Below are 14,517 nucleotides of genomic sequence, written 5' to 3'. Positions count from 1 at the left end.
TACACACACACACACACACACACACACACACACACACACACACACACACACACACGAATTCTCAAACTTCGGTGTGCCTTTAGACCTTGTTAAGCTGTAGATTCTGATTCAGGGTGTCTTGGTGGACCCCGAAACTCTCTGCTTTTACTAATTCTCAGGGTTACAGGCTCATGCTGTTGGCGTGGAGATGATGTTGAGAAGAAAGATGTAGCCTAGCAGTCTCAGCTTGAGTTGCGCAGTGAAACCTGCAATTCTGATTGCCGGTTACCATCATGGAAGACTAAGTTGGTTCATCAGGATATTTGAAAACTTGCCAAGAGAGGGGTTAGGGTGATGGCTTAGTTGGTAAATTCTTGCCACACAAACATAAGAACCTGAGTTTAGATACCATGTAACCACATACAACTCCACGTACAGTTGTAGGTCACCCCTATAGTTACAGAGCCAGGGAGACAATAGCAGGAGACTCTGAGCTTATAGGTCAGCCAGACTAGCCAAATCAGTAAGATCCAAGTACAATTAGAAACTAATATAAAAAGGAAATAAACAGAAAGCAAACAAGCAAAACACCTAATGTGATGGATGAAGACAACATGTCAACTTCTGGTCTTCACACACATGTGTACTTATAAGCATATACTTACATGCATGCATACAAAAAGAAGGAAAGTTGATACTACTGTTTGCCTAACTGTTCCACAGTTGTGGTTTCAGTATTTTAAGGCACCAAATGCACTTGGAGGGCATATTACATCATTATACTGAACCCCCATCCCTGACTGTTTAAGTCAGTGAGTCTGAAGTAAGACCTGAGAATATTCATCTTTAACAAGGGGTCCAGGTTCTAATGATGATGTTGACTTTGTGAAGCACCCTGAGAGGAGAGCTGGGTAAGTAGATGACTGGCAGTAAAGTGTGGAAGCTCAGCCACAGGACCATTATCTGGGGAGGATATAAGCCCACGGGAAGAACTAGTGAAAGAAACAGTCCAGGCTAGAGAGACCACAGAGAGTTCCAGAGATGAAAAGGAAAAAGCATTTCAAACACTTTAACAGTCTTGAAGCATAAACACAGAGCAAGGCAGTTACTACAGGGCACAAGGTTTGATCATTAGCCCTGGGCATGATGGTGGTGATGATGACAATAATGATGACGACACATTAAGGCAAAAGAGCATTCAATGCTCTTCTTTGGCCCTGTCAAAGCAATATTGGGCCAGCAAAGAGTGGGAGGGACCACGTTCTGTATAGTATAAGCCTAGAGGATAGTGACAATGTAATAACTGGATGTAATAACTAGAATCTGACAGGGTGACAACACTAAGGACACAAACCTCAGTAGTGGGGTGATAGGTGGAGAGATTTAGTGGGATGGAAAGAACAGATGTGTCAGTCTGTCAATAGCACCATCGGTTGTTGGAACTTCAGCCAAACTATGTGGTCTTTATCACCTAAATTGACGACTGTACCAAGAACACATAGATGGGGTGTTTGGGGCAAGGCGAGCATGAGGAGTGAGGTGGTGGTAAAGATTGAAGAGCACTGGTATTCTTTGGTAAGCCATTAGATGTACAGCAGCTTGGGAGCTGTGGTCCAAGCAGAAGGAAGAAGATGCTCAAATTGTGCAGAGGGTACTGTGCAGCGGTGATCTTCACTAACCACTTTGCTCCTGGATGGTCACCGATTCTCACGTGTGGGCAGGCTTTAAGGTCCGGTCTTTCTTCTTCATGTAGTGATGCTCTCTGCTTCCTTGCTTCTAGTTCCTAGCCTGCACAAACCTAAAGGTCCCGCCTCAGTCTATCTGCCCAGCCATTAGCTGTGACACTTTATTGATTGATCAAAAATCAATTGGGGATAAGACCTTCAGCATTTGGACATGCAGATTCCCTATTTGGGAGGCCGAATTAAATCAAAGCACTAGAACCAATTCCCAAAGTACTCAGAGTGAAATTCAGAGTTCACCAAGTCTCAGGTCCTATCAGTATATGTAAAACTATCCCCAAATTCTGAGGTTTACAGGAAGAGTGGTCATTGATTCAGTCAGCAGTCTGTCTCGGCCAAGGGCACAAGCACTGCCCACATCTGTTCCACAGACTTTCAGACAGGGTGAACTGAGTAAACAACGAGGCTTCGCTTCCAAACTCAGAAGAGCTTCTGAGAAGTACAAACTACATGCCTAGCAAGTGGTGCTAGCTGTCAGTCGGAGCTCAGTGTGTCCTATGAGCCAGAGGTTCCTAGGATGTCAGGGGAGGGCTTCTTTCTGGGCTCTCAACAGAGTGATGACTTGGTCTCAAGAGAACCATGCTGAAAATATATCAGCTGTATGCTCTCTTACAAAGTCACAGAATCACTCTTTAGATGTTTACAAGCTCAGCCCATTCTAAAGGGAGGGAACAGATCTCCACCTCTTATTCTCAATGGGAGGCATGTAGAAGTGACACTGTGAGATCAGTGCGTGGATAGAAGGTCACCTTTGATAGCTACCTCTCTAGTGTGACACCTTTTTATTTTTCCCAAATGAAAAGCCCAGAAAAGGAAAGAGTCTGAGTATCCTGACCTGAAGCTTAAGTTCTTTCCTCTGTGGTCAAGCTACCCAGTGTCCACAGGCAGCCTGGCAGCAGTGGATCCCGGACTTTAATATGATGCCTGAGTTAGCCATCTGCACTGTGTGTGAGAAAATGGTTCTTTGGACCACACAGGTTTCTCTGGCTACGGATGCTGAGGGCTCCATCCTAGTTCTCAATTGCTGGGCGACATCCCTTGAGCATCCTCTCCAACTCCGTTTCATACAAAGTGTCAAACCCATGTTCCACAGAGATACCTGAGAGGCAGGTGCGATGTGTACTCATTTCTCACAGGCTAATCCTGGCTACTAATCCCTGGCAGACTCTTTTTTTTTTTTTTAATTTTTTGGTGGTGAGTAGGAGGAATGGAGAATCTTTTTCTAGGGCATGGAAAACAGTATCTGACAGTGGGCTGGGGTGGTCTCAGCTGACTGGCAGACTGACACCACGGAAGAGTCACTCAGTTCATTACCTTCCAGTTCAGTGACACTGCTTTAGGGAAAACAGAAGGTGCTAGAAACACCTTCTTAAGTCCCATTAACCCTTATGGGTGAGGATATAGGGTCTTAGGCCATCTGCTTTGGGGCAATGGATAAAGAAATAGCTTATGCTGTCATTGGCCAGAATTCTATACAGCAAGAAAACAATGGGTGGATCCTTTGGAATAATAAATCAAAATAAACAAATCAAAACCCACAGCCCTTCTACATGCTGATGCGAAGGCCACTAGTCAGTTGTGAACACTCATAACCTAAAGGCTGATGTCACCTCAAACTGGCATCCCGTGTTCCCTATTTGCCCATTGACAATTTTGAATGCTGACACTGCCAGGCATTGCAGATGCAGCACTGCACAGGCTCCGCCCTGCATGGGGTGGGAATTGGATGTAAAAGTGGAAAGCCACGTGTCAGGGTCAGGAAAGCAGGTGTCAGGGTCAGGAAACCAGATCCAAGCCCAACTTCTTTAGCTCAGGGTGATTGCCCCTGGCCTCTGCCATTGTGCAGCTGTGATTGGCAGGCCTGAACAGAGATAGGTTCACACATGCCTTGGCCTCAAAAATGAGAGCCCGTTCCAGCCAGCCTTTGCCAGCCTCATGCTGACTGACCACATCATAGTCCATGCTTAAGGGTCAGCTCTCTCTTAGTGCAAGACCACGGGCCATGGGTGTCCCCACTGATAACTCACATTTCGGTATTACCTCTTAAATTCCCAGTACACAAAAAAGACCCTTAAAATAGCTGGATATCTCTGAATGCTAAGGAGAGTTCGAAGAACCAGAGTTGGTCCTCTGCATCTCAGCATTCACTCTCTCACTCTCTAGGCTCCCAGACCAGGCTTTTAGATTTGGAATTTGCAGCTGATTCCTGCCTGTGTCACTGCCTTAAATGTTCTCCTGCCACATCAGCTTGCTGCAGTCATCTTGAAACCTTACTGAGAGAAATCACGATGAGGTAGACTGTGATTCTTTGGAGGGTTGTGTGCTAGAGTTGGTGAGTGGTCGTGTCTGACAAGCATCCTGATACTGTGCACCTGAACCAAAGTTAATGTTGAATGACAGGCAGGTTCTCAGGCAGAGCCTATCAGCTTGTCTTCTAAGCAAGCTTGAAACACCCAGCCACCCCACAAGTACTGTTTATGGTTGCCTAATGGCCTGGTTGAGTAGTTGCCACTGAGACTAGCATTTCAAACCTGCTAACCTATCTTGCCATTTAAAGGACAATTGCAAACTCACTCTGATGGTTAACCAGTCAAAACTATGGTTTCTAATAGACTGGGAAATGTATAGATCAGGGATACCTATCAACCCTTCTGTCCCCTAGCCTACAGCAATCCTGATCTAATTGTTCTTCAGTGCACCATGGGCACTGAGATTCATAAACATTTGCACGCAACACAGACGGGCTGCAGGCCCCAATGGGTTAAACTGGAGCATCGTTAGTGCCTTCCTCTTGTCTCCTTCCCAATTCAACCATGTGACTGTCATTTTTAGATTTGGAATTTGCAGCTGATTCCTGCAGCTGCTTTGGGAAACAGATTTTAAGGAGAAAGTTAAAATGCACAGCTGAGAACTGTGACTCCCCACCACCACCACCCAGCACATTTATATGCAAATAGCCAAGAGCCTTGTTTTTGCAACCATTAAAATTGAAACCCAAAAACTCAGTTATCTTTTTTGCACTGTTTAACCTTCCCTGCTTCTCAGGGCACATTCCTAGCTACCTCTTGCTTTTCTCCTGCGTAGCCATGCTCAGCTATTCCCCACCTCCTTATTAATGAACACAGAGTATGCTTCATTTCCTTAGAGCCCTGCTTGCTGGGAGAGGTTGCTATTTAGTGTTTGCCAATTTCTACAGGGAAGGGAGTATTCTCTTTTGTGGGATTAAGATGAAATCTGCCTGAAAATGAATGTGTGGAGAAGCTAAGGGTGAGCATACACTTGTCCAAGGCTGGGGGTTCCTGAGGTAATTTTAAGATGCTATCAGATCCCTTTCTCCAGAGGCAAGTAATGATGTTAGAGGCAAAGTCCTCCATCTACCTACTGTCTTCTAGAAAGGAGACTCATATACTTCCAGAGCATTTAACAGCATCTAAGGGGCTGGTAAAAAGTGTACCAACCTGGTTCTTAACCTAGGGTAATGATGTATATATGGCTCAGGGAGATGGCCTAGAAAATAAATAAATAAATGGTGGGATATTCTCTCTCTCTCTCTCTCTCTCTCTCTCTCTCTCTCTCTCTCTCTGTGTCTCTCTCTCCCCTCTCCCTCCCCCCTCCCTTCCTCCTTCCTTCTTTTTAAAATATGTTAACCTTCAAATAATATACGAAGTTCACCAAGATGGATTAGTGGGAAAAGGCATTTGCCACTGAGTACAAGGACCCAGTATCTATCCTTGTAACCCACCGACATGGTCAAAGAAAGAGGACATACTTCTGCAAGCTATTCTCTGACCTTTTCATGACCATGCAAACACACTAAATGCAATTAATGAATTTTTTAAAATTTAATTTTGTACTCATTGATGTTTTGCCTGCACATATGTCTGTACATGACATGCATACCCTATCCAAGAAGATGTCAGAAGTGGGTGTTGGATCCCCTAGAACAGGAGGCAGACTGTTATGAGCTGCCGTGTGAGTGCTGGGGATTGAACTTGGTTCCTCTGAAATCATAACTGCTCTTAACCACTGAGCCAACTCTCCATTTCCAATACTTTGTTTTAAGTATGCAAAAGGTCCTAAATGATGTTGCATGCATTTAATCCCCTTACTAAGTCAGGGTGGGAGTATGGGTGGCAGAGATAATGGCAGGGTGGGGGAGGGGAGATCACTGTGAGTTTTTTCAAGGATTGGTCTACATAGCAGCAAGTTCCTGGCCAGCTAGCTAGGACTCTCTAGAAAGGTCTTGTCTTAAATTGAAAACTGGGGAGGGGGGGAGGCAAATTAAGCATAATTAATTTGTGTCTTTCATGAACCTTTCCAAATGTTCATCCTTTCTCGTTTCCATAGCAATAGTGTCAAGATCAATTGGGGACATCTTTGACACTACTTACGCTTCTTTTCCAGGATCTGCAATGAATTTAGTTTTGTCTTCATAGACTCCTTGGATCTGAGACAGTTTCTTGGTGTTTCTTTGTATTTAATGACCTTGAAAGTGTGACAAGCCTGCCATTTATAGACTTTCCTTCCTTTGGTGTTTTGGTAAGGTAGAGCTCACAAGACAATTTGATTGTGCAGTTACAGTTGAGAACATTGACCCAAGGTATTTGAGGACAAAGCCCTGCGCTTGGTAAATTGCCTCTGGGAATCATGAGAATTGAAGTAGTAACGAGAGCAGAGTGTGGCCCAGCAGAGCCCAGATACTTCTGTGTACCCTTTCTCTAGAGCTTTCTTCAGAATGGCTGCTCTCTATTCTCCCTCTCCTCCTCATATCAAGGTCACAGATTAGAGAATCCATTTGGCACAGGCCCAACTTTTTCATGCGATACTGACATGGAGTCACTTTCAAAACTGGATCATGTCCCACTTTTGCTGAACAGCAAGGAAAGATGGCCGAATGTAGGCTCCTGTTCCTGTGGACTCTCCATGATAGAGCTTGGGCTTATCCTAACGGCTCCTCTCATTACAATAGCAGTTCTCAGAGACTGGGAGGAAGCCAACCACCTCCAGGCCTTTGCTTTGCCCTTTGTGGGACAGTTTCAGGAGACTGGATGCACATGCGGAGTCTGCTAATCCTCAAAGGCTTCCTCTCTGGTCTTGTTTCCCTTCTTCCTGTCCCTCCTTTGCTTTCTCCTTTTTCATGTGATGGGAAGTTCTACCTGTGCCCTTAAGCCCCTCCAGGAAAGAGTGAAGGCTAACACAGGCAAGTCTGTACATACTTGCTAAGGAAAGAAACATCGAAGAGATTGTAATAAACAACTTATAATTGGTTAAGAGGAGACTTATGATCTTCAATTATGCAAGTTCATTTTGTTTTTACTACTTGCCCAGCCTCCCTCTTTGTAGATTGCTGGCCTTTCTAGTCCTTTCCATCTTTCTATTAGGATTCATCTGTTTCTTCCGAACAGGGAAAGATGGCCCTGGAGAAGAGCCAGCCAATACATCCCTCCCTGCAGCAGGAGCACGCTAGCAGCAGTCAGCCAAACACACATCCTTTCTCTTTTATTCTTGTCACAGTTAAAAATGGAAAGAAAGTTTGGGTACCCAGTATGACCCTGGTAGATTTAGAAAAAGTTAAAGTTAAATTTCTCTCTCCTGGCTGCTAAAAAGAAGAAATCAAATATCATTTCTCCTTATATAGGGTAGGGAGATGACACCATTATTTCTATGTGCCATGAAATGTAGTGTGTAGGTATGCATACAACATTTACATTTATATGAAATTCTTAACTGGTAAATAATTGCCATTATGTTCTAGATATGACATCCCTGGCTATGAAAGGGGAAGTCAGGCTGTAAGGCTGATATTTAAACCTTTGCTTTCAAATGTTTCAACATTGCCATTCATACGGTCTAGTTTTTGAATAGCTGCCTGGAAACCCAACAGACAGAGAAGCTGGCCCCTCGTGGGCTGTTCTAGCTTATAGTTACTTTAGGGAATTGAAATGCACAGATATTCTAGCATATGAAATTGCAAATTAGATGCATGGCTTAAAGATCCTCAGGACTTTTTACCTTTCCTAGCTGTCAAGGGATCACACCTGTCAATCACCTCAGTATAGCAGAGTTGTTCTCAAAGGCTTGGCCTCCAGGGCAACAGTAGCAACTGTATTACCTGAAAGTTGTTAGAGGCACAAAGTTCTGACATTTCTCCCCTGGATTCCTAAATCAGAAGCTACAAGACATAGAGCCCAGGTTGAGGTCCAGGATTTGGGACTCACTAGTGTCTGAAGGCAATTCTGTTGTTGGGCCAAGTGCAGAAGCCTCCAGACTAAGTAGTTAGGATAATAACTTCTGGATGCTTACTTGACCTGTGGCCTTGTGCAAATAATTAGTTTCCTAGTACCTTAGGTGGCTCACCTTAAAGGCAGAGTTGAAGCAATGAGTACCTCATTGTTATGAAGATAGAGTTAACTTATGAACAGTTATATGACCAGTGAAGAATGCTATTTAACATTAAATGCTTATAGATTTTTCTGTCCATATTGATTATACTTTTCCATTTACCCCAACAAAAACCTAGTAATTTTTTTCTAGCCTTTTACTGGTTGGGATGTTTTAGAGAGTACTCAGAACCCTTAAGGATGCTGTTGCCTAAGTCTTTCCTAGACTAGGCTGCTGATGCGTCCCCTCTAACTGTAATGCCAGTAACTGGCATCAAAGGAAGTGAAACCAAAGACACTGTTTCCGGAGCAACTCAGACCTCTCTGTGAAGCAGCTGATAACCACACGCTAGATGCCTGTGTGCTTCGCAGATAGAGAGACCCATGACCAGCTCTTGAAACCCTTATTCCTTTGCAAAGTGGATGATTGCTTAGAGAGTATGATCGCTCAAGACACACTGACATTTACGTAGCGTTTGCCTCCTGAGTCGCTACACAGACAGGCAGAGACAGGAGATTGATGGGTAAGAAGGTCCAAACAGTCAGCACAAGGCTTTGGAGCAGAAGGTTGAGAAAGCAATTGTTATTCAGGCTACAGCTCAGACTTTTCCACAGGTCATGGGTAAGCAGGAATGTCTCTTCTATGGAACACTTCAGGAGGCTGCGTGTAGAGCAAATGTCTTCTCTCCTAGTTATCAGAAATAAGCATGACTCCTCTGGCTCAATTTTTCCAGGTACTGAGAGGAGGAGAATAGGATTTTTAAAAATCAAAAAAAGAAGGGGTGTTATCTCTTGGTGAAAAACATGACACAGTGTGTTTAAGGCAAATCTGGAACGCTAATCAATACATAATATGGAGGGACAATTGAAAATGGAGAAAAGTGAAGGTTGAGTTTGCCGCGCTAAGTATCGGCTCACTCACTTAAAGCACAGTAGCAAGTCAGTGCATTAGGAAACAGCAGGATGAGAGGTAGCCCAGAAAACAGATCCTTGTATAAATGCAAAACAAGCATATGTTAAGGAATAATCTTGGGATAAAAGATCTGGTTGTACCATTTAAGAACTGGTCCTAAAAATATTTTGAAAACTAAGTCCAGTTGCTTCTCACTAACCACCAAATAACAAAATAAATTCAAGCTGTATTAAGGTGTAGGTAGCAACATGGACCCACATAAAAACACAGATTGAAGCAGATGGGGAACAAAAGGACAAACATGTGAACATCTGGGCAGGTCCTATGGTTAGACAAAGGACAAAAAGGTGTCCATTTAGGGGTTAATCAAGACAATCAACTCTCTTGTGCTAGGTGTCCTTAATAAAAATGAGAAATAAATCCAGGAATAGAGACATGACAAAGATTATACTCTATTCTGCTACACCTTCAAGATTCCTTTTAGTTTAAATTTAAATGTCATTTAATAATGTCTGTGGTATATTTGTGTGTGTGTGTGTACATGTGTGTGTGCATGTATGTGTGTTCATGTGTGCATGCCACAGCATGCATGTAGGGGTTAGAGAATTTTTAGGAATCGTTTTTTTTCTTCTACTTTGCTGAGTTTCTTGTTTTCGCCATGCTGCATAGTCTGGGCTACTTGGCCTAGAAGCTTCCAGCAAAGCTCCTGTCTTATCTCATCTTCCTGTAGGAACCCTGAGATTACAGATGGAAAGCATGGCATGTAGTTTTCTTGTTTGTTGTTTGTTTGTTGCTCCAGTGATTGAACAGAGCCGTTAGGGTAACAATGCAAATACATTTACCTGCTGAGGCATCTCACTGGCTCAGTATCCCCACGATTCTTTCTACCCAAGACAGTAGAAGAGCTTTTTTGCTTTATCGCCCAGTCTTAAGTCCCCTGCACAGTGCTGAACTGCTTTGTCCAACTAATACAGTCAGTTGAGATGCCTCTTTGAGTTGGTGACTTGCTCGGTCTTGGTGAATGGAAACAGTAGGCTGAAGCAGAGCATACAGTTACACCATAGTACAAAGCAGGCAGCAAGCCAGATCATCATCAGTCACAGTCTTTTTCCTGCCAGTTACTCAGCCAAACTATAGCTCCCAGGAGTTAGAGCCTGCTCAACTGACCAATTGTGCTCATTAATGTATGGGCACAATTGATGGCATACATTCCTTTCTGGGTGTGACTCAGAGTAATATCTTCTCTTTGGTTGCTTCATAGTGGCCTTGGGGCTTCATGCTGAAGGGAACAGTATACCAAGATGGCAGCTTGGAGGAATAAGTGGTCTTCACTGCTAAGCTAACTCTCCATTCTAGTTTTGCAAACAGATTTTGTGGTTGCTGCTTCTGCTTCTTCTTCAGGGTCATCAGGTTGAGCATCTTGCTGATTTAATTACCATAAGTGAACTCATTTCCCCTTTATAACATTTTCACAAAGGCCAACACACACACACACACACACACACACACAGAGAGAGAGAGAGAGAGAGAGAGAGAGAGAGACAGAGACAGAGACAGAGAGAGAGAGAGAGAGAGAGAGAGAGAGAGAGAGAGAGAGAGAGAGAGAGAGAGAAGACCTTTCAGTCAGGAGGCTGTCTTACAAAAAGGAATGTATCAACAACTTCCTGAGGAAAAGCCCCAAGTAGAATTCCTTCCTTCAACAATTACTTAATGTGTGTTCCACATGTGCCAAATCCAGCCTTGGAACTTGGGTTTCCTAAGAGAGTTAAATATTTTCCATAAGTTTTTGAAATGAGTTTAATAAATAAATCATTTAAGTGCTAAGGAAAAGGGGACAGGGGAGGCTAAAGACATCAGTATGTGGGTAGGGCTAGGAGTGGTTTGTAGCATTGTAAAGGACATCTGCTGTGATGCTCACTGAGAAAGCTTTGAGAATATCCAAAATGATGAACAAAGTCCATGTGAATTGCCAGAAAAAGAACATTCTAGAAAAGTCAGTGGAAAGCTTTAAGGAGAGAAAGAAACATGGCTGATGTATCTCAGGAGCCTGGTGTCATGAAGCCAGTGGGGAGAGAATAGCAGAGCTCTGTGTCAGGGACCCTGAGGATATTGATACATTTTGGTTTTAGCTGGACACAGTGGCACACAGGTTTTGTTATACCATTTGAGAAATAGAGGTGGAAAGATCAGTCGGCCTTATCTAGTCTCAGCTATCCAAGTGTTCAAGGCTATCCTGAGCTACATTAGACCCTGTCTCAAGAAGTGAGGTGATGTAGAGAACAGGAATGAGAATGAGTATTATTCCTTCAAACAGAAAACCACTGCAAACATATCCCAAAAGTAGCTTGAGAGCCAAATTAAATAAATCCCATGACTGATAGAAAAGGCTACTGAAATCAACATTGGAACTGGTGAAGTTCTTCCTCCTAGAAAACATATCAAATTAGAGAAATTACTGATTGGTCCAATTAGGGTGGCAAATCTTTCTAAACCAATCATTGAGATCTGGTAGCTAACTTCCTGTGATTGACCAACCTGGTTATGTGACTGTCATCTTCTGGCCAGTGTAGGATCTGAGGATCTATAACCAGAGAAGCCAAATAAGGCTTTTTCTATTACGGTAAAAGATTTCATCAGAGGCAGAAACAGAAATGAAGTTCAGCAGGCATTGTCAGCCACAAAAGACATGAAGCCCACATGAAGGGAAAGAGATTTTCTTCCACAGAGAGATTAAAAGGGACTGTGTGTCAGAAAATATCACAATCGCAATAATGAAGTAAGAGACAAGTAGAAAAATTTATGCAGGAAACATGACAATAAAGGTAAAACTCTCTCTATATATAAAGAGCCAGCTCATAAATATCAATATAAAAAAGCAAAATCCCAGTGATAAATGACCAGAAGAACATGAACAGATTAATTCCCCAATCAGAAAATACAAGCAGCTGACAGAAATCTGTCCACCCTCATTAGTAAATGAAGACAGGATAGTTAAAGTAATAATGAGAAACAATTTCTCATGCTGACATGTTTAAGTGTCCATGTTTATAGTGCCCTCAAGGTCATGGAGGGACCCACAAAGTGGAAATTCTCATTTTATAATTGCTAGCTGTATGACTTTGTAACATAATTTGGTGATTAGTGCCAAATATTCATTAACCCCAGGGCATCTGCTGAAAGTGTAGCCTAGCATAGAACGAAACTGTAGTGAAAAAAAAATAATGGTAGTAGTTTTCATTTAAAAGAAGAAAGACTCAAGTTGAGTGTCATGCCACAGGGAACTGGTACAATAGACCTCCACCATTGTTATAAAATATTTTTAAATGACTTAGAGAAATGACTGAGAAGAACATGCTTGTGATATACCTACCTGAAGAAGCAATGGGCATCCATGACACAGGGTATGATTCATTCAACTTTGAAAATAATATAAAATGAAAAGAAATCAGAGATTATTATCTGACTACTTATGTGATTTTATCAATTCACACGTACTATTTTGATGGATTGGTACACAGAGGAAGAGACAGACATAAAGAGTCTTATCAGTAGTTGTTTATTCCATGTATGGATTGGAGGGGTGTGTGTGTGTGTGTGTGTGTGTGTGTGTGTGTGTGTGTGTGTGTGTGTGTGTGTTCTCTCTTACTGTTGGCAAATTAAAAATAAATTTGATATGGGATAAGTAGCTTATCTATAAAATTTCATGTTAGTGTACTTAAATTTTCTATTGCTACCTCTTAAAATTATTCATGATAGGTACTGAAGATTTACCCATTTTTTATGGAATTTCAAATAAGAAAAAGACTTAATATCCTTATTCAGTGCTCATTTTTCTTTTGCTAAATACTTTAATTTAATGCACTCCCTTAAAACTTTTTAACTATAAAAATATTGTAATACAAAGTTAAATATTTAAGAATATCCCACAATTATCATTTTAGCTACTATACTTTAATATTTATATTGACTAGTTAAATATTGGTTTTATTGCATAGTAATTAGAAAATAGGCCTTTTATCTAAGAAGTGCAAAAACAATTACATAACAAGAAATAGTTTTAGTTGATATTATACACTTTGAATCTGGATAGCTGAATATTTATTCAAAATGAATAGTCAACACTAAAACAGACAAGTTAACTAAATTATTAATTCTCCTCTGCAGTCTCCACTTGCTATAGTTTGCCTGGGAAATATTCTTGTACAATTGTATTTGGATGCTGGTTGAAGTATCAGTGGAAAACATGAGTTTTTTCATGAAGAGTCTTGAATAGCTGGGTATAAAAGAAACAGTGTATCTAGCAGGGATTAAATCAACTCAAATGATCATCATTATTATTGTGAACCATTGTGTTAAGAATGCCTGCTAAAACAGAAGGCTGTGCTACCTGCTTTTTATTTCTTCTTCAAATTTTATTTACTATTGGAAACGTTCCTCTAGTGTGGCAGCTTAGCTGTCCTCACCATCTATCACTAGCATTTTTTGAAAGATCCCACTTGGTTGCCTACAAGAACAACAACTGAAAAATTAGTAGCACTTGTTCTGAAAGGGATGGAGATTTAATTTTGTGGAATGAGTATGTATATCCACTTTGGAAAAAGTTTTGAGGTTTTTCACAGTGACTTTTGGAAGTTCTGGGCCACACTTTGAACCATGTTTTGTAATTTGATCTATCATGAAACATGTCAACAGTGCAGTAAGGGTGTGGCTGCCACAATCACAGAGCCAATGACAAAGCTCAAAGGAGGTACTTGAGAAGAAATTCAGTAATGGAGGATGTATCCCAAGGGTGATCCCATTTTTTTTTAATCTTAGCAACCTATGTCTGCATCTCAGAAACTGTTAGTAAGTTAATGGCTTATTAGAAACAAAAATTTGGGGTGGGTGTGTATATGTGTGTGTGTGTGTGTGTGTGTGTGTGTGTGTGTGTGTGTGTGTGTGTGTGTGTGTATTTGGGAGCACCTAATAGAAACTTCTCTGTAGTTTGAAAAACTGGGCAGACTCCAACTAGTCTCAGTAGGGAATGAAGATCATTAAGTAAAAGTGGACTAACAGAGGCAACTTTAATGATTTATTTATTTATTTATTTATTTATTTATTTATTTATTATTACTTAATGTAGATGAGCACACTGTCACTATCTTCAGACACACCAGAAGAGGGCATCAGATCCCATTACAGATGGTTGTGAGCCAACATGTGGTTGCTGGGAATTGAACTCAGGACCTCTGGAAGTGCATGTAGCCAATGCTCTTAAGCATTGATCCATTTCTCCAGCCCTAGAGGCAACTTTAAATATGCTTATTTGTGACCAAATAGATAGCATTAAATGAATACAGAGTTACTGCTTGAGGCTACAGGACAAATTTCACAAAGCACATAATTCCACATTATCCTCTCAAAGAAGTTTATTTGCACTCTGCTCTAACAAATATAGTTCGAAGGCAACAGTCATTTAAGTGTCATAGTATGTGGCACAGATGAAAAGAGACAAACAGACTCA

The sequence above is a fragment of the Rattus rattus genome, chromosome 5, assembly GCF_011064425.1.
Source record: "Rattus rattus isolate New Zealand chromosome 5, Rrattus_CSIRO_v1, whole genome shotgun sequence".
In the NCBI taxonomy this organism is placed as follows: domain Eukaryota; kingdom Metazoa; phylum Chordata; class Mammalia; order Rodentia; family Muridae; genus Rattus; species Rattus rattus.
This window is presented reverse-complemented; position numbering follows the sequence as displayed.